A 20,560-nucleotide genomic window follows, 5' to 3' on the forward strand; every position below is an offset into this window, starting at 1 on the left:
GTGCTCTCTGCGTGGGAGGAGCGGCCTCTGTGAGCCGCTGGCTCAGACTGGCTGCGGTCCCCTTTAGTCTCTCCTTTGCTCTGGCTTTGGTTCCTCGCGCTCAGCTCAGTCGGGGCTCCTCTCTGGAATCTCACTTCACACTCACAGGAGAGGTGTCCGCTTAGAGCCACCACACGTGAGGGTCAGACCTGTGCTTTATTCTCAGGGCTGGAACGCAGCTCACCAGAAACCGGGGGCAGGGTGGCTGGAGCTGCCGGCCTGACTTCCCAGACAAGGGGGCTGGTCTGCTAATTCTGGGGACCATGTGGAAGTCAGCCAGGAGTAAAATCAGAGCCGCTGCAGCGAGAGTCAGGTGTGCTCTTGTCAGCCCGTGAGCAGGTGGCCTGAGCCCTGCAGTGTGCCCCACACCGCCAGGACCTGGGGGCCTCCGCTCGCCGGCTGTCGCCAGCCTTGACTTGACTGCTGCGTCATGCTGGGGAGACTGCTGTCTGCTCTGTCTTTCCCGCACGAACACAGGATTTCAGAGAGAGAGAGAGAGAGAGAGAATCTTGTGCTTTGTGGGAACACCCCCCCGAGACTGCACACACAGAACTGGGTCACCGTGCTGCCAGACCTGTGAGAGGTGAGGGTATTTCCAGCTAAAAGAAGGTCTGTGGGCACCCTGGAGGCTTGGCCCTGACTCCAGCTCAGCCTTGCTTGTTCCAGAACACAGTGGCCAGCATGGGGACGCCCAGCCTGAGAGCCCCTGCAGGGGCCGAGACAGGTGAGAGGCCTGCCGGGACTGTGTGGCAGGAAGTGACCCCCCCACACCCTTTCTTCTTGGAGGTTGCTTCTAATGGGAAATTCAGGTCTTGCCTTACTCCCCACGGGGATGAGGGCCCAGGCTGCTCCCCACACCGCACGCCCTCCCTGGGGGGCTGACCCTTGAGGCCTCACCTGCAGAGACAGCAAAGGCACCCCAGCTGTCTCTGCGTACAGAGTCACACAGGAGAGACCGAGAGCAAGGCCACATCTTCCAGCTCAATTCCAGCTCAAACTCCCAATTCCTTTTTTAAAAATATTTTTACTTATTATTGGACAGAGGCAGAGAGAAATTGAAAGGAGGAGGGAGATAGAGAGGGAAAGAGAGAGACACCTGCAGACCTGCTGTGACACTCGTGGAGCTCCCCCCCCCAGGTGGAGATCAGGGGCTTGAACCTGGGTTCTTGGGCGCTGTGATGTGTGTGCTTAACCAGGAGCGCCACCATCCGGCCTCCCCAACGTCCCTCTATCAGGGGGCACTTTGCTGACCAGCAGACAAGCAAACGGATCTGACAAGGGCCACCTCGCACTCTCCTCCATCCTCTCGCTCTCCCCGCATGCCCCGCCCAGGTGCCCACTGCCTGCTGCCAGAGCCCTGCCATGTGTGAGTGTGCTGGCCCAGCACCCCGTCATCACCGAGCGGTGTTTGTGCCACACACACAGTTTCTCATTTCCTTGAGAGATCTCCCACTCTGGAATCACGGAAGGAGACATTGTTTTGATGCTGTCAGCGGTTGGGCTTCACCGGCTTGGGGAGACTTTCCCACCGTTTCTGCCACCTTCTGCTCTCTCTCTTCCTCTCCAAGGTGAGGGGCGCAGAGCAGACTTCTCATCGTGCTTCCAGCCACCCAAACTTCCATGGCTACAAGCTAGGAAATGGAATGGCATGACTCTGCCAGAGGTCCACATGTCACTGACCACACTGCAGGGTGGACCCCAGGCCTTACCCTCTGGGCCCAGCCCTGCCAGCAGATCCTGCTGCTGTCTGCCACTTCCTGCCCTTCCTGGGGAGGGGAGCCCCAGAACAGAAAGCCACAGCTGTCCACCCTATACCAGCTTGGAGTGATGACCAGCTAGGACTGTCTTTTCTTTCTCTCTCTCTCTCTCTCTCTCTCTCTTTCTTTTTTTTTTTTTTTAGAACAGATCTTTTTTTTTTAAATAATTATTTATTTCCTTTTTGTTGCCCTCGTTTTTATTGTAGTTGTAGTTATTGTTGTTGAAATCGTCATTGTTGAATAGGACAGAGAGAAATGGAGAGAGGAGGGGCAGACAGAGAGGGGGAGAGAAAGACAGACACCTGTAGACCTGCTTCACCACCTGTGAAGCGACCCCCCTGCAGGTGGGGAGCCAGGGGCTTGAACCGGGATCCTTGTGCTTTGAGCCACCTGCGCTTAACCCACTGCGCTACCGCCCAACTCCCAGGACTGTCCTTTCTGTTGCTACCAAGAGTCTGGGGACTGATTGCCTAGATGTAGCCTCTGCCAGGCGAGGCCCTTGGTGTCAGGTGACAGTGACTCTGAGAGGAGTGGGGTGCCGGCCTTCATTGGAAGTGAGGGGGCCACTGACAGAGAGGTGACCGGCCGCCTGGGGCCTGGTGCTCCGAAGGCTGGACAAAGAGCGTGAGAACACACAGCAGCAGCACAGCAGACTCCAGACTTGAACCCAGGGCTGTCTGTCTTCAACTCTCATGCCCTTCTTTCTGACTCTAACTTTGCTTGATTCCACTGGTGGGAAACAGGAGAAATTTCCTCCCAGACTTTGTGGTGGGTGGAGCCCATATCTAGGATATCTGTTATCTCTGCCTCTGAAGTGAGACCGCAGAGATAGTTGGGTGGCTCTTTCTCGACAGTCGGGCAGAGCTGGGCTTAGCTCCTGCAGGTAGGAGTGGGGGCTCGAACCTGGGGCCCTTGAGCTTAGTACTATGTGCACTTAACTGGGTTTACCACCACTCGGCCCCCTCTGATTTCTGTATAAGAAGAAATTCTTTAGTGTGTGTGTGTGTGTGTGAATTTTTTGAAAATACTTGGAAGGCAGTTGGAACTTTTGCAGTGTGAGGACTTTCAAGCCACGGGTTCAGTTCTTAAGAGATGACAGCACACTCAGTACTGGCATTTCTGGAGTGAGGTCTACATTCATCTGTCCAGAGCGTCCCTGTTTCCTAACTGTCCAGTGACTGTCTCTTATGAAAGAAATTCTTTGAAATTAAAATGGATCAAGATTGGTCTTCCAGCCACTCTGAGTGGAGAGACGGACAATTGGACCAGACTGTGCCGGGGCCTGGGAAGACATGTTTCAACCTCTCACTGACAGATCTGTGACAGTGAAATCGAAATCATGTCAGTTCTGCAATCAGCACAAGGAGTCTCCCTCCTTTTTCAAAAATGTGCTGGAGCAATTAAAATATTCTTTAGTTTTCTTTTTTGAACTGTAACATTTGTTATTATTATTATTTTTACCAACAAGTTTACATAGTGGAGGTCTGGAATTTTCTAATTTCTTTTGATTCTTTTCTGCTCATAGCTATTATTTATTTCACTTCATGGTGATGACTGGAATTTTCTCTTTTTTTTTTTTTTAGTTCAAATGGTAATAAGCATGAGATGGTTTATTGGCTTAAAATTTCTGGAAAATATAGAAGCTTTGCTGTGGGTTTTAATATCTTGGTTGTACACATCCTAGTTAGCAAGAAATTGTGAACCGTGAAAACAGGGTGCGTCCTGAATGTATGAAGCCTGAGAGGAAGTAAAAGGCGTCATCGTTGGCAGCGGCTAGGCCAGCACCCCTGCTGGGCCTCATGGCCCTCATGCCACTGCTGTTTCTTTAAAAAAGAAAAATCGAATAGGGCACCAAAGTAAAAACCCTGGGTGGAGGGTGATGGTGGATGTTGAGCTTCATGGGGTGGGGGGGGGGACTCAGTCTTTTGGTGGTGGGAATGGTGTTTATGTACACGCCTATTAATTTGTAGTCATATATGTCACTGTTTAAGTAACATGAGGGGGAAAACTGATTGTATGTCTCAAACTTTTTAAAGCACAGACTGAGTCTTTTAAATACGTAGGCTTTGATATGTTGACTCTCTTAAAAACTTAGTCCAGGGAGAACAGAAGCAACCGGTGGCACAGCTATATACAAATAATGTCAAAGGGCATAAAATATGGTGAGGGTGTGTATGATACAGCAAATCCTAACAAAGGGATTTTTCAGAGTTAGCCAATTGCCAAACAGTGTGATTATTGAAATAACTATTGTCTTCTTAAACCTTAAGACAACAGGAATCTCCTGTTTCCTCTATAGAGCCTATGTTTCTCCCAATCCTGGAACCTCTGAGGTGGGGCTCACTTCCCTGCAAGCTTCTCTCAAGTCAGGCCAAATAATATTGCATCCACAGATCCCAGCCTAATCAATACAAGGAGTGCCACCTCAGCATGCTTCACCTCAGACTGTGTATAGAGACGTCAGGCATGGAATGTCAACCCTTCACCCTCATCACTCGGGTGAGACCTTTCCTTTCATAGTATTCTCTAATTCCATTCTAGGTGGTTCACTTCCTAACAAAGTCCCAAAACCTAGATATAGACCAGGTCCTGTGAGATAGAGCATATGTTCACATGTATCCATAAACCAGGGCAAAATATATACCTGAGAGCAAAAGTACACTATAGTCTGCAGTGAGTCAGTATCAAGTTCCTAATGAAATAGTGTCCACTTAGACTTAGATACCCTCCTCACCTACTTCCTATTCCAGTTCTCTCACTCACTCGCAAGCTAACCTCAGCAAAGCAAGGGCTGCAAAAGCTGAATAAGGGCAAGGGACTGGCAGACTTTAACAATAACTTTTAGTCACTATCAGGCCACCCCATCAGCTGGGGTCCTAGTCGGGGAATCCTGAGATTCCCAAACAGACATGATGAGCCTAGACCTTGAATAAATCCCTCTCTCCATTGTTACCGATCATCTCTGTCAGGAACAACACAATAGACCCCTCTGTGGGCCCCCATAGGACATTGCCCTCAACTTGGATCAACAATGGTAGAGAATGTTCCATCCTCTGAAGGGAGGCTGGACAACATACTCTGCTCCACCTGAGGAAGATGGGTCCTGCCCCACTAGGGAAAGAGAGAGGCAGGCTGGGAGTATGGATCCACCTCTCAGCACCCATGTTCAGCGGGGAAGCAACTACAGAAGCCAGACCTTCCACCTTCTGCATCCCACAATGACCTGGGTCCATACTCCCAGAGGGATAAAGAATAGGAAAGCTGTCAGGGGAGGGGAGGGGATACAGAGATTGGGTGGTGGAAATTGTGCAAAGTTGTACCCCTCTTATCCTATGGTTTTGTCAGTGTTTCCTTCTATAAATAAAAAATTAAAAAAATAAACAAAATAAAAAGGAAAAATAGGAAGTCGGGCGGTAGTGCAGTGGGTTAAACGCACATGACGCAAAGTGCAAGGACTAGCACAAGGATCCCAGTTCGAGCCCCCGGCTCCCCACCTGCAGGGGAGTTGCTTCACAAGCGGTGAAGCAGGTCTGCAGGTGTCTGTCTTTCTCTCCCCCTCTCTGTCTTCCCCTCCTCTCTCCATTTCTCTCTGTCCTATCCAACAATGAACAACATCAATAATAACTGCAACAAGGCTACAACAACAAGGGAAACAGAAGGGGGAAAATGGCCTCCAGGAGTAGTGGATTTATGGTGCAGGCACTGAGCCCCAGCAATAACCCTGGAGGAAAAAAAAATCATTATCTTCATTTATTGGATAGAGACAGAGAAACTGAGAGGAAGAGGGAGATGGAGAGGGAGAGAGACAGAAAGACACCAGCAGTCCTACTTCAATATTTCCTAAGCTTTCCCCCTGCAGTTGGGGACCAGGGGCTTGAACCCAGGTCCTTGTGCACTGTAATCTGTGCACTTAACCAGGTGTACCACCACCTGGTTCCCTCTGCTGTCCCTTTTTAAGCGGCCCTGGAAAAACTGGCAGACCAGGTTGAAGCCAGGGTTGGAAGCATGAAATATGAACTAGAAGACAGGGCCACCGCTCCCAGAAGGGGGCACCAGTGTCCAGAGGGGCTGGCTTGTGCAGTGGGGTCAGAGTGGCTCATGGCTGCGTGTGTCATCAGGGAGATGAGGAGTGAGCTTGCGGCCCAAGACGTGAGGCGGTCATGATGACCGTTTCTGCACAGGGGTCAGTGTGGGACCGCTTCCTGGAACCCATCACCTCTTTATTTTATTTTATTATTTTATTTTATTTTTGTGGGCTTTTCTCAGGTTTTTCAAATTTTTTTTTTATTATTGGGGAACCCATCACCTCTGACCTGCTGGTTGGGCAAGCCTCTCCAGGAAGTCTCCTGAGCTCTCATGAAGACACAGGCTCCATCACCCGGGAGACGAGGTCCACTGGCTCCAGGGGACACGGAGACCCCGGGAGACGAGGTCCACTGGCTCCAGGGAACACGGAGACCCCGGGAGACGAGGTCCACTGGCTCCAGGGGACACGGAGACCCTGGGAGACAAGGTCCACTGGCTTTAGGGGACATGGAGACCCCGGGATACAAGGTCCACTGGCTCCAGAGACACGGAGACCCCAGGAGACGAGGTCCACTAGCCAAGACCACACATACTGCCCTCACTGTGCCATTGTCTGCAATCAAATCATTGTCTGCAATCTATATCAAGGCTAATTGTGTGGTGCAGGCACAGAACTTCCCCACTTGGGTGAAGGGTTTCTGTCTTGAGGAAACCGTGTTATGATCCCACACCCTCTTCAACAGCAGAACAAGGGCAGGAGAGAGCTCACCTGGTGGGCTGTCAGCTCAACCCTGGGCTGAGCAGCACCCAGAGTTCCCTGGATAATGGGGCAGCCCAAGGGTCTCTGCTCTCTGCCTTTTCCACTCCCTCTCCTCTTCTCTTTATCTGAATTTTATTTTTTTAAAAGTTTTAAAATATTTACTTATTTTTTATTTGATGGCAAAGGGAGAAATTGGGAGTGAGAAAGACAGACATATTCAGCAATGCTCCACTGCTCATGAAGCCTCTCCTTACAGGTGGAGGTCGGGACTTGAACCCCCGTCCTTGTGCACAGTGGTGTGTGCATTTAAGAGGTGGGCCACCACAAGGCCCCTGAATTTCTTTTTAAATAAGGGAGAAATTGACCTGGAGTGGTAGAAATATGCTCAAGGCCCTGGCACCAAATCAAAACCAGACCAGCTAACTGTGACCACACATGGGGTGGGGTGCCGGGCAGCTAGTGATAATCTCCTAACTGCTCTGTTCCACTTCTGTTAAAACGTTTTTGCAGTTCTTAAGAATCACTTTGCTGTTTTAAAAATGTGTCTAAGGGGAAGTTACCTGGTTTCAAGGGTGTGGTGGGGAGAAGCTTGTTACGCCCAGTCCCTGTAGCCGTGTTTTGAATGCAAGGTGGGGTGGATGTAGTGGGGTGGGTGTGGGGACTCTCTTTGGGGTCATATGTGTGAACTAGACAATGAAGGGAGCCCAGGTGGACCCTGAAATGTGGGATCTAGAAGACAGACAGGTGGGGCTGCCCCAGGAAAGAAGTGGACAGAGGCTGCAAGTGAGCCTCTGGGGTGGGTGGTGGGGTAGGCAGAGGGCAGGTGGGCCAGTGGGTTCTGAGAAAGTGCAGGGGCAGCTGGGAAGAGCAGCCAGGGGCTGAGAATCCCCATGGAGAACAGGAGGCTGCAGGGTGGGTTAGGTCCATGGGGGAGGGGCTGCAAAGGGACTTGAGTGAAGACAGTGGTGATGGTGATGATGATGATGATGGTGATGGTGATGGTGATGGTGGTGGTGATAGTGATGGTGGTGATGGTGGTGGTGATGGTGATGGTGGTGATGGTGATGGTGGTGATGGTGATGGTGGTGATGGTGGTGATGGTGATGATGGTGGTGGTAATTGTGATGATGGTGATGGTGGTGGTGATAGTGATGATGGTGATGATGATGGTGATGGTGGTGATGGTGGTGATGGTGATGATGGTGATGATGATGGTGATGGTGATAGTGATGATGGTGATGATGATAGTGATGGTGATGGTGATGATGATAGTGATGGTGATGGTGATGATGATGATGATGGTGATGGTGGTGATGGTGATGATGGTGATGATTGTGGTGGAGGTGATGGCAATTGAGTTGATTGTGGTGGAGGCGATGATTGTGGTGGAGGTGATGGTGATGGAGGTGATGATTGTGGTGAAGGTGATGGTGATGGAGGTGATGATTGTGGTGAAGGTGATGATGATGGAGGTGATGGTGGTGGAGGTCATGATGGTGATGGTGGAGGTGATGGTGGTGTGGCAGGGTCTGCAGAGCCTGGGGGTGTGGGAGGCTGAAGATCCAGGTCACAGACATGAAAGTCCTGGAGAAAAGACTCAGGAAGAACCCAAAGGCCTAGCGTCTCAGGTTCTCATGAAAAGGCCTCTGTGCCCCTGGGGACAGGCATGCAGCGTCCAGCTGAGGCAGTGACATGTAGCCTGGTGGCACTCGCTGGAGCCTCCCTGACTGACCGCCAGGCAGGGCTAGCCCAGGGAGGGGCGGCAGGCAGGGAGGGCCAGAGCTGTTTGTTGTGTGGGGGAGCTGGGCACTGCAACAGTGTCTGGTGGCACCTGGGCTGGTGGCGACGCGTGACGGCGTGAGGGCCGCCCTGCAGCACACTTGCTGCAGCTGGTGACAGGCACTCAGCCAGCAGGCAGGGCCTGGGCGGTGCGGGGGCGGGGGCTAGGTGGGCTGTGGGCAGTGTGTGGGGGCCGGGCAGTCCTCAGGCCGGGGGCACGGGGGCACCCTCTGTATGCCCGCCCTCAGGTCCTCAGCTTTGCCAGGGCAGCTGGCGCTGCCCACTCTGTGTCCGTGGGCTGGAGGGGCCTTTCCTGGCACTGGTGGGGTCACCAGGTGTGGCGCCCGCTACCCTGGGGCTGCCTGAGGACACTTCCGACACGGCTCAGTGGACGGCAGTGCCAACCTGTGTCGGGCCCCACCGCTGGGGGCTGCTCAAAGTCCCTGAGGACGACACTTGGGTTGTTTCAGGACTCGTGACTAGAGCCGCTGTGAGCACGGCGTGTGCGGCCCCTCAGATCAGTGCCGGCTACGCACTGCAGTCACGGCTGGAGCCGAGGCCTCCCGGCCAGGAGGAGCCTCAGGGCAGAGCTCAGGGGAAGCCTCACTCAGTGCACATGGCAGCACGGGGGTGGTTTTGTTGGCGACATTTCTTGTTTTCAATGTAGTCTCTCCCACTTTCTCTCAGAGCAAACTTCTACTTTTCAGCTATTTTCACTGTGGAGGGCAATACCAGAATGTGGAAAGCCCTCTGCTGTGAGGGCATTCGTGTAGTTTCCATGCCAGCCCGACGGCTTCCTCTTTGCAGCTTTGAAGACATCCCTTAATTGGGAAAGGAGCAACAGCACCACATTTCTTCATCTGCAGCCCGCACAGAAAGGACCTTTAGTCATGGCCTCTGCCCCTGCCTGGAGAGGGCACCCGTGTCCGCACGGCCTTGGCTCCTGTGCGGCAGGAACCGCCGGGAGGAAACAGCCACCAGGCTCGCCCAGAGTCCCCACGACCAGCCGCTCCTGAGAGAGTGCTCCCACCGAAAAGCCGGTCCTCCTTCCTTCCCTCCTTCCTTCATTTCTTTCTTTCTCTCTCCTCTGCTTTCTTTCTTTCTTTATTCCTTTCTTTCTACCTTTCTTCCTTCCTTTCTTCCTTTTAAAAAATTATCTTTATTTATTGGATAGAGACAGCCAGAGATTGAGAGGAAAGGGAGGATGGAGAGGTAGAGAGACACCTGCAGCCCTGCTTCATTGCTCATGAAGTTTTCCCCTGCAGGTGGGGGCTGGGGGCTTGAACCCGGGTCCTTGTGCACTGCAAGGCGTGCACTCACTGCCCGGCTCCAAAGCCGGCCTTTCTATCTGGCTTCAGCAGCACTCAACAGTCACTGTCTGCCATGAAACGCCCACCAAGAGTCCGGCAGACTCGTGGGTGTCCCCGAAGCTGCAGAGACAATGGAGACAGAGAGGCGGCAGCAGCTCCCCCACCAAGCGAGGGGCACAGACACAGGCACCGCGGGCTCTGGAGTCAGTAGCTAAGTCGGCCTGTGTGAGCAAAGAAGGGCAGGGGAGGGCGGGGAGACAGCATAATGGCTATGCAAGGAGACCCTCATGCCTGAGGCTCTAAGGTCTCAGATTCAATCCCCTGCACCACCATAAGCAGGAGCTGAGCAGAGCTCTGGGAAGAGAGGGAGAGGAAGAGGGAGAGGAAGAGGGAGAGGGAGAGGGAGAGGGAGAGGGAGAGGGAGAGGGAGAGGGAGAGAGGGAGAGAGGGAGAGGGAAGAGGGAAGAGGGAGAGAGGGAGAGAGGGAGAGGGAGAGAGGGAGAGGGAGACAGGGAGAGGAAGAGGGAGAGGGAGAGAGGGAGAGGGAAGAGGGAGAGGGAGAGAGGGAGAGAGGGAGAGGAAGAGAGGGAGAGTGAGAGTGAGAGGGAGAGGCCAGTGCCTGCAGCTAAGTGGGGCATGTGGGCAGAGACCAGGGGAGGGAGGGAGGAGCTTCATGGTGGGCAGCCCCCAGAAAGGGCCCGGAGGCCTGGAGTGAGGCTGGGAGGGGCAGAGGTGCTTCTCCGGCCCCCGCTGAGCTCAGACCTTTCCTGGTGGGCTCCCTCCAGGGCCCCAAGCAGCTGCAGGGGATGCCCCTGCGCCCGGCCTCTCAGGGCCCAGGTCTTCAGGAAGAGGCCTTGGTTTGGGAGAAGCTGTTTTCATTCAACAGAGGCAGGAAGCTCCTTCCTGGAGGTTTAGGACCCTGCTGCCTGTCCCCCAAAGGGCTGACACAAAGGTCCTCTCGGCCAGTCCTGCTGCAGGGACCAGAACCCCGCTAGACACCAAGAGAAATAAAATAGGGGCTTTCAAGTAGTCATCAGGCAGGAGGACATCTGGGTGCCCCTCAGCCTCTGGGAGATGGCGGCCTGTCTGGGCTGGGGCCACATGTATGGCTTTCCTGGGCACCCGTCTTTGCATGAAGAACCATGAAGAAGGACGTTGGGCCGAGGGCCGGGCGGTGGCACCCCTGGTCAAGTGTGGGTGTCGTCAAGCACAAGAACCCGGGTTCGAGCCCCCGCTCCGGACATGCAGGGGAGAGCTTCACAAGCAGTGAAGCAGGGCTGCAGTTGTCTCCCTCTCCTCCTCTCCCTCCCTCCTTCTTCCTCTCCACTTCTCTCTGTTCTATCAAGTGAAATAAATAAAGTTGCAAGAACAGTGAAGGGGGTTGCTGCTTCGTACATGCTGGTTCGGTGTGGACGTGGAGGTGGGCTCAGGCCCAGCCACAGGCTCCTGAAGTGTCAGAAGCAGTTTACACAGAGAGAGGGGACACAGACCCAGAGGCCACTGTGAGGCGAGTCTGTGTCCACTCCCAGCGGAAGGGCATTAGCTCCAGGCTGGTGTTTTTGTTGGATCTGTTCTTGTTGACTATGACCAGGAAAGGGTGTAAACTGTGACTGTACATCTTGTGAATTTTCAGAAATTAAAAGCTCAATTTGACTGACTTGTGAGTCCAGAAACACCATGTTCCTGGCACAGCAGAGCCCCTCCCCACTCCTGTCTCTCTCCCAGGAGTAATGAACAGTCTGATGGGCAGATGGAGATAGGGGAGAGAGGAGAGAGAGAGAGAGAGAGAGAGAGAGAGAGAGAGAGAGAGAGAGGACACAGCACCAAAGCTTCCTCCACCGCGGTGAGGCCAGGCTTAAGCCTGGGCAGTGCACACAGAGCAGTGCCCTGACCAAGTGAGCTGGCTCCCAGCTGCTGACCAGCTGCTATGCACAGGATGAACCTGCCAGCAGGTCACTTCCCCCCATCTCCTGCTGCCCACCTGCAAACACTTGGGCCTGCAGCCCAGGAAGGCTGCCCCTAGAGTGCCAGCATGGCCCACCACAGGCCAGGATGGCCACCATGTAGTGTCAGCATGGCCAACCACAGGACAAAATGGCCGTCATATAGAGTGTCAGCATGGCCTACCACAGGACAAGATGGCCGCCATGTAGAGTGCCAGCATGGCTCACCACAGGACAGGATGGTTGCCATGTAGAGTGTCAGCATGGCCCACCACAGGACAAGATGGCCACCATGTAGAGTGTCAGCATGGCCCACCACAGGACAGGATGGTTGCCATGTAGAGTGCCAGCATGGCTCACCACAGGACAGGATGGTTGCCATGTAGAGTGTCAGCATGGCTCACCACAGGACAGGATGGTTGCCATGTAGAGTGCCAGTATCGCTCACCACAGGAAAAGATGGCTGCCATGTAGAGTGTCAGCATGGCCCACCACAGGACAAGATGGCCGCCATGTAGAGTGTCAGCATGGCTCACCACAGGACAAGATGGTTGCCATGTAGAGTGTCAGCATGGCCTACCACAGGACAAGATGGCCACCATGTAGAGTGGCAGCATGGTTCACCACAGGACAGGATGGTTGCCATGTAGAGTGTCAGCATGGCCCACCACAGGACAGGATGGTTGCCATGTAGAGTGTCAGTATGGCCCACCACAGGACAAGATGGCCGCCATGTAGAGTGCCAGCATGGCTCACCACAGGACAAGATGGCCACCATGTAGAGTGCCAGCATGGTTCACCACAGGACAGGATGGCCACCACACCTTGAAGCAACAGTGGTTAGGACATGCTGGAGGCCCCACTGGGGAGCAGGCGCCTCAGTCCCCACAGCATCTAGGCCACATGACTGGACTGTGCCCCTGCCACCACCTCTTATGGGACTGGGGACCTTGAAGCCCCTCACACCCCTGCCGGCCTCTTGGCACCGCAGTCTGAGCCCAGGGGCAGATACAGGCCACGGCTTGTAGTATGTGCATGCCCCACAGGGTGTCTGAACCCTGGGCCCAGAATATGTTTAGTGAGGTGAGCATTAGGCCCAGAGGCCCGGGCTCAAGGGGAGACTGGAGCACTCTAGAGGGGGCGCTGAGGGGCCTGACACGCAGCTGGCATGAAGGGGCTTGCTGAGGGCCACAGCACCCAGGAAGGCCGTTGTCACCTCCACCCTCACCCCAAATCCTCATCCTGGACATGGGAACTCAGCTCAGACGTGGGAAACAGCCCCAGGCAGGAGGGTCTGCCCAGGGCTGGGGAGGGGTCTAGGGGAAGACGCTGAGCTCGGGGACGGAGGCCAAGCCCTAGGCAGAGCCTGTGATCCCGGTGATGGTGATGCTGTGCAGAGTGGCCTGGAGCCGCTGAAGGGGCGGGTGAAGGGGCAGGTGAAGGGGCGGGTGAAGGGGCGGGTGAAGGGGTGGGTGAAGGGGCAGGTGAAAAGGCAGGTGAAGCAGCAGGTGAAGCGGCAGGTGAAGCGGCAGGTGAAGCGGCAGGTGAAGAGGCGGGTGAAGAGGCAGGCCAGGACCAGAGACAACTGCCAGGTGGTTTCCCAGATGAGACCATAAATAGCCAATGCAAATGAGGAGCAAACATGCTACACAGCCTCTCAGACTTGAAGTGTGGGTGTGGGGTGTGGGTGCAGGGTGTGGGGTGTGGGTGCAGGGTGTGGGGTGGGGGTGGAGGGTGACCGGCCTTGTCCTCTGCTGTGAGCAGAGACCCCCATGTCTCAGCCGTGGAAGGTGACCGGCCTTGTCCTCTGCTGTGAGCAGAGACGCCCATATCTCAGCAGTGGAGGGTGACCGGCCTTGTCCTCTGCTGTGAGCAGAGACGCCCACGTCTCAGCAGTGGAGGGTGGCAGTATGTCTTAAGGCTGCCTGCTGGGGCTCCAAGGCTGTGTCCCCCTCACCACCAGCTCCTCCATGAACCCCACACAAGGGCTCCACTCCACTCTGCAACTCTTCTCAGCGCAGGACGGTGCCCCGAGGGCTCTGGAGGTGACGCTGACCAGTCCCCGGCCTCACACCAGGCTCTGGGCGTTTGCTTCCTTGTCCCTTGGGTCTGGTGACTCCGGCTCTGGCCGCCTTTCTCCAGGGTGCCGGCCTGGCTAGAAGAGCTGCACGTCCTGCTCCCACCGGCAGGTGGCAGTGTCTGCCAGCTGTGCAGGCCCCTGGCCCAGCACCCAGGTGCCCAGGTGTGGGGCCAGGACCCCTGGAACGCTGGGGAGGGGCTGCCTGCTGGTTTGGCGTCCCGTGACTTGCTAAAGAGCAGATGCAGGGCTCTTAGCTGGTGACCCTCTTCACACAGACCAGAAAACCCCGTAGAGAGACCTTGAAATCACCTGCAGTAAATTTTATTATGTTCTTAATATTTTTCATTTTTTTAAATTAATAGTATGTTACAAGATTGTAGTAATACAATGCATAGTTCCACACCACACCGGAGTTCTCACAAGGCTTAAAAAGCAGATTTCTTGCTTTTGTTTTGTATGGATTTTTTTTTTTTTTTTTGGAAAGTTCATGTCACTCAGAGGTCTAGATTCTACACAGAAGCGAAGCCAGCTGCCAGTCGCCTTTGATCTCTTATTTCATTAATATCATCACTTCCAGCGCCACCCAATTTGTCCTAAAGGACACAATCTTATCTGTGTTGGTGGCAGAGTAGTATTCCATGAAGCCTTTAGCTTCTGTGGCCAGTCATCTGTCCATGGGCACTCAGGCTGCTTCCACTGTTTGGTGTTGTGAATAAGCTGCCGCCAATTCTTGGAGGGAACTTCTGGGCTGCCTCTTCACTGTAATTACCTGACAATTACTGGGGATAACCAAGCCCGGCCCCAGTTTATTTCAGTGTTATGTGTGAGGGGAACACCATCTCTCTTTATGGTGCCTCATGTTTGAATGGCGTTGCGGGGACCCAGGCACACGGCCCCCGGCACATGGCCCCCGGCACACGGCCCCCGGCACACGGCCCCTGGCACACGGCCCCTGGCACACGGCCCCCGGCACATGGCTCCTGGCCCGTTCCCGTCCCAGAGGTGCCTCTGAGGTTCTCTGCTTACTGAGCTGAAGAAAATAATGTTTATTCATGGGCAGGACAAAAAACTGGAACTTCCTTTTGAAATTTATGTTTAATTTCCTCCTGAAAGAGAACACCAGGGAGAGTCCAGTTCATGTGGGTAAATGAACACTGGCCATGTTTAATAACCGCGCAAAAGAAGGAATGAGGAAGGGCCATCCAGTAAAGAGCATTCCCAGTTGGCCAGGACTGTGCTGACTTCTGGGAAAAAGCAGTGAGGGAAGCAGCCTTGTCCTCAGGGAATTCGACATCTGAGGCCTGTCCCTCACAGCAAACCCTGCAGGCCCTGGGAGTCCAGCTGCCCACTGCCCCCAACACCTGCTGACCACTGGGGTGTCCAGTCCCATCCCCCACTGCCCCCAACACCTGATGACCACCTGGGGTGTCCAGTCCCATCCCCCCACTGCCCCCAACACCTGCTGACCACCTGGGGTGTCCAGTCCCAACCCCCACTGCCCCCAACACCTGATGACCACCTGGGGTGTCCAGTCCCATCCCCCACTGCCCCCAACACCTGTTGACCAACTGGGGCGTCCAGTCCCATCCCCCACTGCCCCCAACACCTGATGACCACCTGGGGTGTCCAGTCCCAACCACCACTGCCCCCAACACCTGCTGACCACCTGGGGTGTTCAGTCCCATCCCCCACTGCCCCCAACACCTGATGACCACCTGGGGTGTCCAGTCCCATCCCCCACATTGCCCCCAACACCTGCTGACCACCTGGGGTGTCCAGTCCCATCCCCCACTGCCCCCAACACCTGCTGACCACTAGGGTGTCCAGTCCCATCCCCCACTGCCCCCAACACCTGATGACCACCTGGGGTGTCCAGTCCCAACCACCACTGCCCCCAACACCTGCTGACCACCTGGGGTGTCCAGTCCCATCCCCCACATTGCCCCCAACACCTGATGACCACCTGGGGTGTCCAGTCCCATCCCCCCACTGGCCCCAACACCTGCTGACCACCTGGGCGTCCGTCCACACCCTGTGCACCCTGCAGGATGTCACTGTGGGTGAGACCATGTTGCAGGGCAGGACCATCCCGGGCAGGTGACAGTCACCATGGAGCAGTACTGACACAGGCCAGAAACTGGGGTTTGGCTGCAGAGAGGTCTGCAGGCCTCTCCTGAGGAGGGGGTTCAGGGGCCTGGGGCCTGGGGGCTCAGGGGACAGGGAGGGCAGCCCTGGCCACAGAGCCTGGATGCGGCTAAGCCCCCTGGCCGGAGCCCCCGCCCCGTGACTGTGGTGAGGGGTCTGCATCCTGAGGGGCTTTCTTTAAACACCTGGCCTGTGCCATGTGCAGGACCCGAGCCCACCTGTGTGCCTCTGCTGCTGTCTGGTGGACCCTCCAGGAGACCCGGCTGGGGTCTGGCTCAGGGCAGTCAGCCTGCCCACGGCTGCCCCCTGGAGGCGGAGAGGGGGGCACCTCTAAATGGGCCATGAGTGGTTGGCAGAGTGGACTGAAGGCAGAGGGCAGAGAGGGTGGAAGACAAAGGGCAGAGGGCAGAGTGGTCAGAGGGCAGAGGGCAGAGTGGTCAGAAGGCAGAGTGGACTGAGGGCAGAGGGCAGAGAGGGTGGAAGGCAAAGGGCAGAGGGCAGAGGGGGCGGAGGGCAGAGGGCAGAGTGGGTGGAAGGCAAAGGGCAGAGGGCAGAGTGGTCAGAGGGCAGAGGGCAGAGTGGTCAGAGGGCAGAGTAGGCGGAGGGCAGAGGGCAGAGGGGGCAGAGGGCAGAGGGCAGAGTGGTCAGAAGGCAGAGTGGTCAGAGGGCAGAGTAGGCGGAGGGCTGAGGGCAGAGTGGGCAGAGGGCAGAGGGCAGAGTGGTCAGAAGGCAGAGTGGTCAGAGGGCAGAGTGGTCAGAAGGCAGAGTGGTCAGAGGGCAGAGTAGGCGGAGGGCAGAGGGCAGAGGGGGCAGAGGGCAGAGGGCAGAGTGGTCAGAAGGCAGAGTGGTCAGAGGGCAGAGTAGGCGGAGGGCAGAGGGCAGAGTGGGCAGAGGGCAGAGGGCAGAGTGGGCAGAGGGCAGAGGGCAGAGTGGTCAGAAGGCAGAGTGGTCAGAGGGCAGAGTAGGCGGAGGGCAGAGGGCAGAGTGGGCAGAGGGCAGAGTGGGCAGAGGGCAGAGGGCAGAGTGGTCAGAAGGCAGAGTGGTCAGAGGGCAGAGTAGGCGGAGGGCAGAGTGGGCAGAGGGCAGAGTGGGCAGAGGGCAGAGTGGGCAGAGGGCAGAGTGGGCAGAGGGCAGAGGGCAGAGTGGTCAGAAGGCAGAGTGGTCAGAAGGCAGAATGGTCAGAGGGCAGAGTAGGCGGAGGGCAGAGGGCAGAGTGGGCAGAGGGCAGAGGGCAGAGTGGTCAGAAGGCAGAGTGGTCAGAGGGCAGAGTAGGCGGAGGGCAGAGGGCAGAGTGGGCAGAGGGCAGAGTGGGCAGAGGGCAGAGGGCAGAGTGGTCAGAGGGCAGAGTAGGTGGAGGGCAGAGTGGGCAGAGGGCAGAGTGGGCAGAGGGCAGAGTGGGCAGAGGGCAGAGGGGGTAGAGGGCAGAGGGCAGAGTGGGTGGAAGGCAAAGGGCAGAGGGCAGAGTGGTCAGAAGGCAGAGTGGGCAGAGGGCAGAGTAGGCAGAGGGCAGAGGGCAGAGTGGGTGGAAGGCAGAGGGCAGAGGGCAAAGTGGGCAGAAGGCAGAGGGCAGAGTGGGCAGAGGGCAGTGTGTGGCAGGCAGAGTGGACTGTGCGCTATGCCCACCTCCAGCGTCAGAGCTGAGGGGCCCACCCGAGGATGCCAGGAGCAGAGGGTGCAGCCCACTCAGCTGGGAGGGAGGCTGTGCCCTACATGGGACCTGGGTATGAAGGTCAGTGGGAGGAGGGGCTGCTGTCCACTAATTTAGCCAAGAAATTCATGGAGGGAGGGTGGCTCACTAGGAGAGCATCGGATTCTCCTGCCCGAGGTTCTCGGTTCAGTTCCTGGCCCTGCAGGTGTGGGGCCTGCTGGGCAGTCTGCTGGCTGCCCAGCGTCCCCTCTCAGCCATCTGTGGACAGAGTGCAGTCCCTACCTCAGCCCCCCACCTAGCGGTCTCCCCTGGCCCAGGCTTCTGTGCTGCCTGCACCTGGCACACCTCCCCTTAGCTTCTGTCCTGGGTGGTGACAGGGCTGAGTGGCTGCCCCCGTCTTGCTACTGTCCCCACGCGGGGCCCTGCCGCCTCCGTCCAGTGACGTCTCTCCCGTGAGCGAAGACCTGCCCTGCTGTGGGGGGCATTGAGGCTGTAGCCTGGAGCAGCTCACCTGGCTGAAGACAGAGAGAGGGAGAGACAGGACAGCACTGCTGCTTCCCAGACCCGGGTTTGAGCCCCCGGTCCCCATTTGTTGGGGAATCTTCAAGCAGGGCTGCTGGTATCTGCAGGTGGGGCTGGGAGCTTGAACCCAGGTCCTTACACATAGTAACATGTGCACTTAACTGGGTGTACCTCTTGGTTACATCAGCGTGTTGATTTGTTCCATTTTATTTAATTAGTTTTAACTTTGATGCACAAAACTGTAAGCCAGCAGGGGTATAATTCCACAGCCTTCCCACCACCAGAGATCTCTGTCCTCCTTTCCATTGGGAACTGCAGTAGTAACAGGCTCATCCCATGTCTATCTCTGTATGTATTTCTTTCTTGCTCATTTTTTCAGTGGCCCTGCCTTCACTTCCTTTCTAGTTCACCCCCTACACCTGTGACTCCTTCTAAGTGTCTTTCCTTTTTCCCTTTTCCCTCTCAGATAAGCAAAACTGTGCCCGGCTTCCTCTGGTGTTTACCACATTCGCTTCCCTCTCAGTGATGGAATAAAAATAAGATTCCTGGTGACAGATGGGTCCTGATGGCCCTCTGATTCATTTTCCCTATGGCTTACCCCTCTGGGAGCATGGACCAAAAGTCTTTTTGAGATATAGAAGGTGGGAGTTCTGGCTTCTGTCATTGCTTCTCTGCTGGACATGGGTGTTGGCAGGTGGACCCACACCCCCAGCCTGTGTCTGTCTGTCTGTCCCTAGTGGGGCAGGGCTCTGGGAGGGGAGGCTCCAGGACACATGGGTGAGGGCGTCAGCCCAGGGAGGTCAGTAGCTGAACTCGCTGTGGACGGTTCCTCTCACAGGACAGTGAGTCTTCAGAGCAGCCTGTGGACACCGGGTACCCAGCCCTGCAGCCCTTCATGGTGGGGGTACAGTGGTCCCTCATGGTGGGGGTACAGTGGCCCCCACGTCCAGGCTCTGTCCACTGCCCACGCCCGGCCACCCGTCACCCATCCAGCCCTTGTCCAGCTCCCACTCGCTCTCACATGTGGGGTTTCTGCCTGTTTTGTCTTCCAAGCAGGAGTGAGCTTGGGTGGGGTCTGTCTTTGTCCTGCTCCAGCACTTAGTACAAGCATAGCACTGCCCCCACCCCCATGGGCCAGTGTCCCAGGGGTGCCTCTGGCTTCGGGCCAGGCTGGCAGTGTCCCCAGTGGTCAGGGGTGCCTCTGGCTTTGGGCCAGGCCGGCAGTGTCCCCAGTGTCCCAGGGGTGCCTCTGGCTTTGGGCCAGGCCGGCAGTGTCCCCAGTGTCCCAGACCCAGGGCTGTGGAGGGGGCTCAGTCTCTGAAACTCCCCCTGCAGCCACGAGGGGGTGCCCCTGTCTTGCCGCCAGGAAACCCTGTTTGAAAGAGGCATCAGGTTGTGTGGATGGAGCCCTGCAGAGTCTCGCCCTGTGGGAGAAGTGTCTGCACAGAGCCGCCTCGTGTGTGGGTCCCTGTGGAAGGAAGGAAGGAAGGAAGGAAGGTGCTACATGGTGACCCCAGCAGGGCTCTGGACCCAGCTATGGGAGGGCAGGGGAAAGGAGGGGAGGACAGGACAGGGGCTGGGCAAGGGAGGGGATGGCAGGGGAGAGGATGGCAGGGGAGAGGATGGCAGGGGAGATGATGGCAGGGGAGAGGATGGCAGGGGAGGGGAGGGCAAGAGAGGGGAGGAAGGCAGGGGCTGGAGGGGGGGTGCAGTTGGGTAGGGTAGGGGTGGGAGGTGAGTGGAGAGGAGGGGAGGGGAGTGGTGGGGAGAGAAGGCGAGGGGAAGAGTAGGGGCAGAGCATGACTTCTGGGTTAGGTCTCAGGTCAGAGCCCCCAGGAAGTCAGAGTCCCCCAGGAAGTCAGAGTCCCCAGGAAGTCAGAGTCCCCCAGGAAGTCAGAGCCCCCAGGAAGTCAGAGCCCCCAGGAAGTCAGAGTCCCCCAGGAAGTCAGAGTCCCCCAGGAAGTCAGTGCTCCCCCAGGAAGTCAGAGCCCCCAGGAAGTCAGTGCTCCCCCAGGAAGTCAGTGCTCCCCAGGAAGTCAGTGCTCCCCCAGGAAGTCAGTGCTCCCCCAGGAAATCAGTGCTCCCCCAGGAAGTCAGTGCTCCCCAGGAAGTTAGTGCTCCCAGGAAGTCATTGCTCCCAGGAAGTCAGAGCCCCCAGGAAGTCATTGCTCCCAGGAAGTCAGAGCCCCCAGGAAATCAGAGCCCCCAGGAAGTCAGAGCCCCCAGGAAGTCAGAGCCCCCAGGAAGTCAGTGCTCCCAGGAAGTCAGAGCCCCCAGGAAGTCAGAGCCCCCAGGAAGTCAGTGTTCCCCAGGAAGTCAGTGTTCCCCAGGAAGTCAGAGCCCCCAGGAAGTGCTCCCCCAGGAAGTCAGAGCCCCCAGGAATTCAGTGCTCCCCCAGGAAGTCAGAGCCCCCAGGAAGTCAGAGCCCCCAGGAAGTCAGAGTCCCAGGAAGTCAGAGCCCCCAGGAAGTCAGTGCTCCCACAGGAAGTCAGTGCTCCCAGGAAGTCAGAGCCCCCAGGAATTCAGTGCTCCCCCAGGAAGTCAGTGCTCC

The sequence above is a fragment of the Erinaceus europaeus genome, chromosome 6 (genome assembly GCF_950295315.1).
Source record: "Erinaceus europaeus chromosome 6, mEriEur2.1, whole genome shotgun sequence".
NCBI classification, from domain to species: domain Eukaryota; kingdom Metazoa; phylum Chordata; class Mammalia; order Eulipotyphla; family Erinaceidae; genus Erinaceus; species Erinaceus europaeus.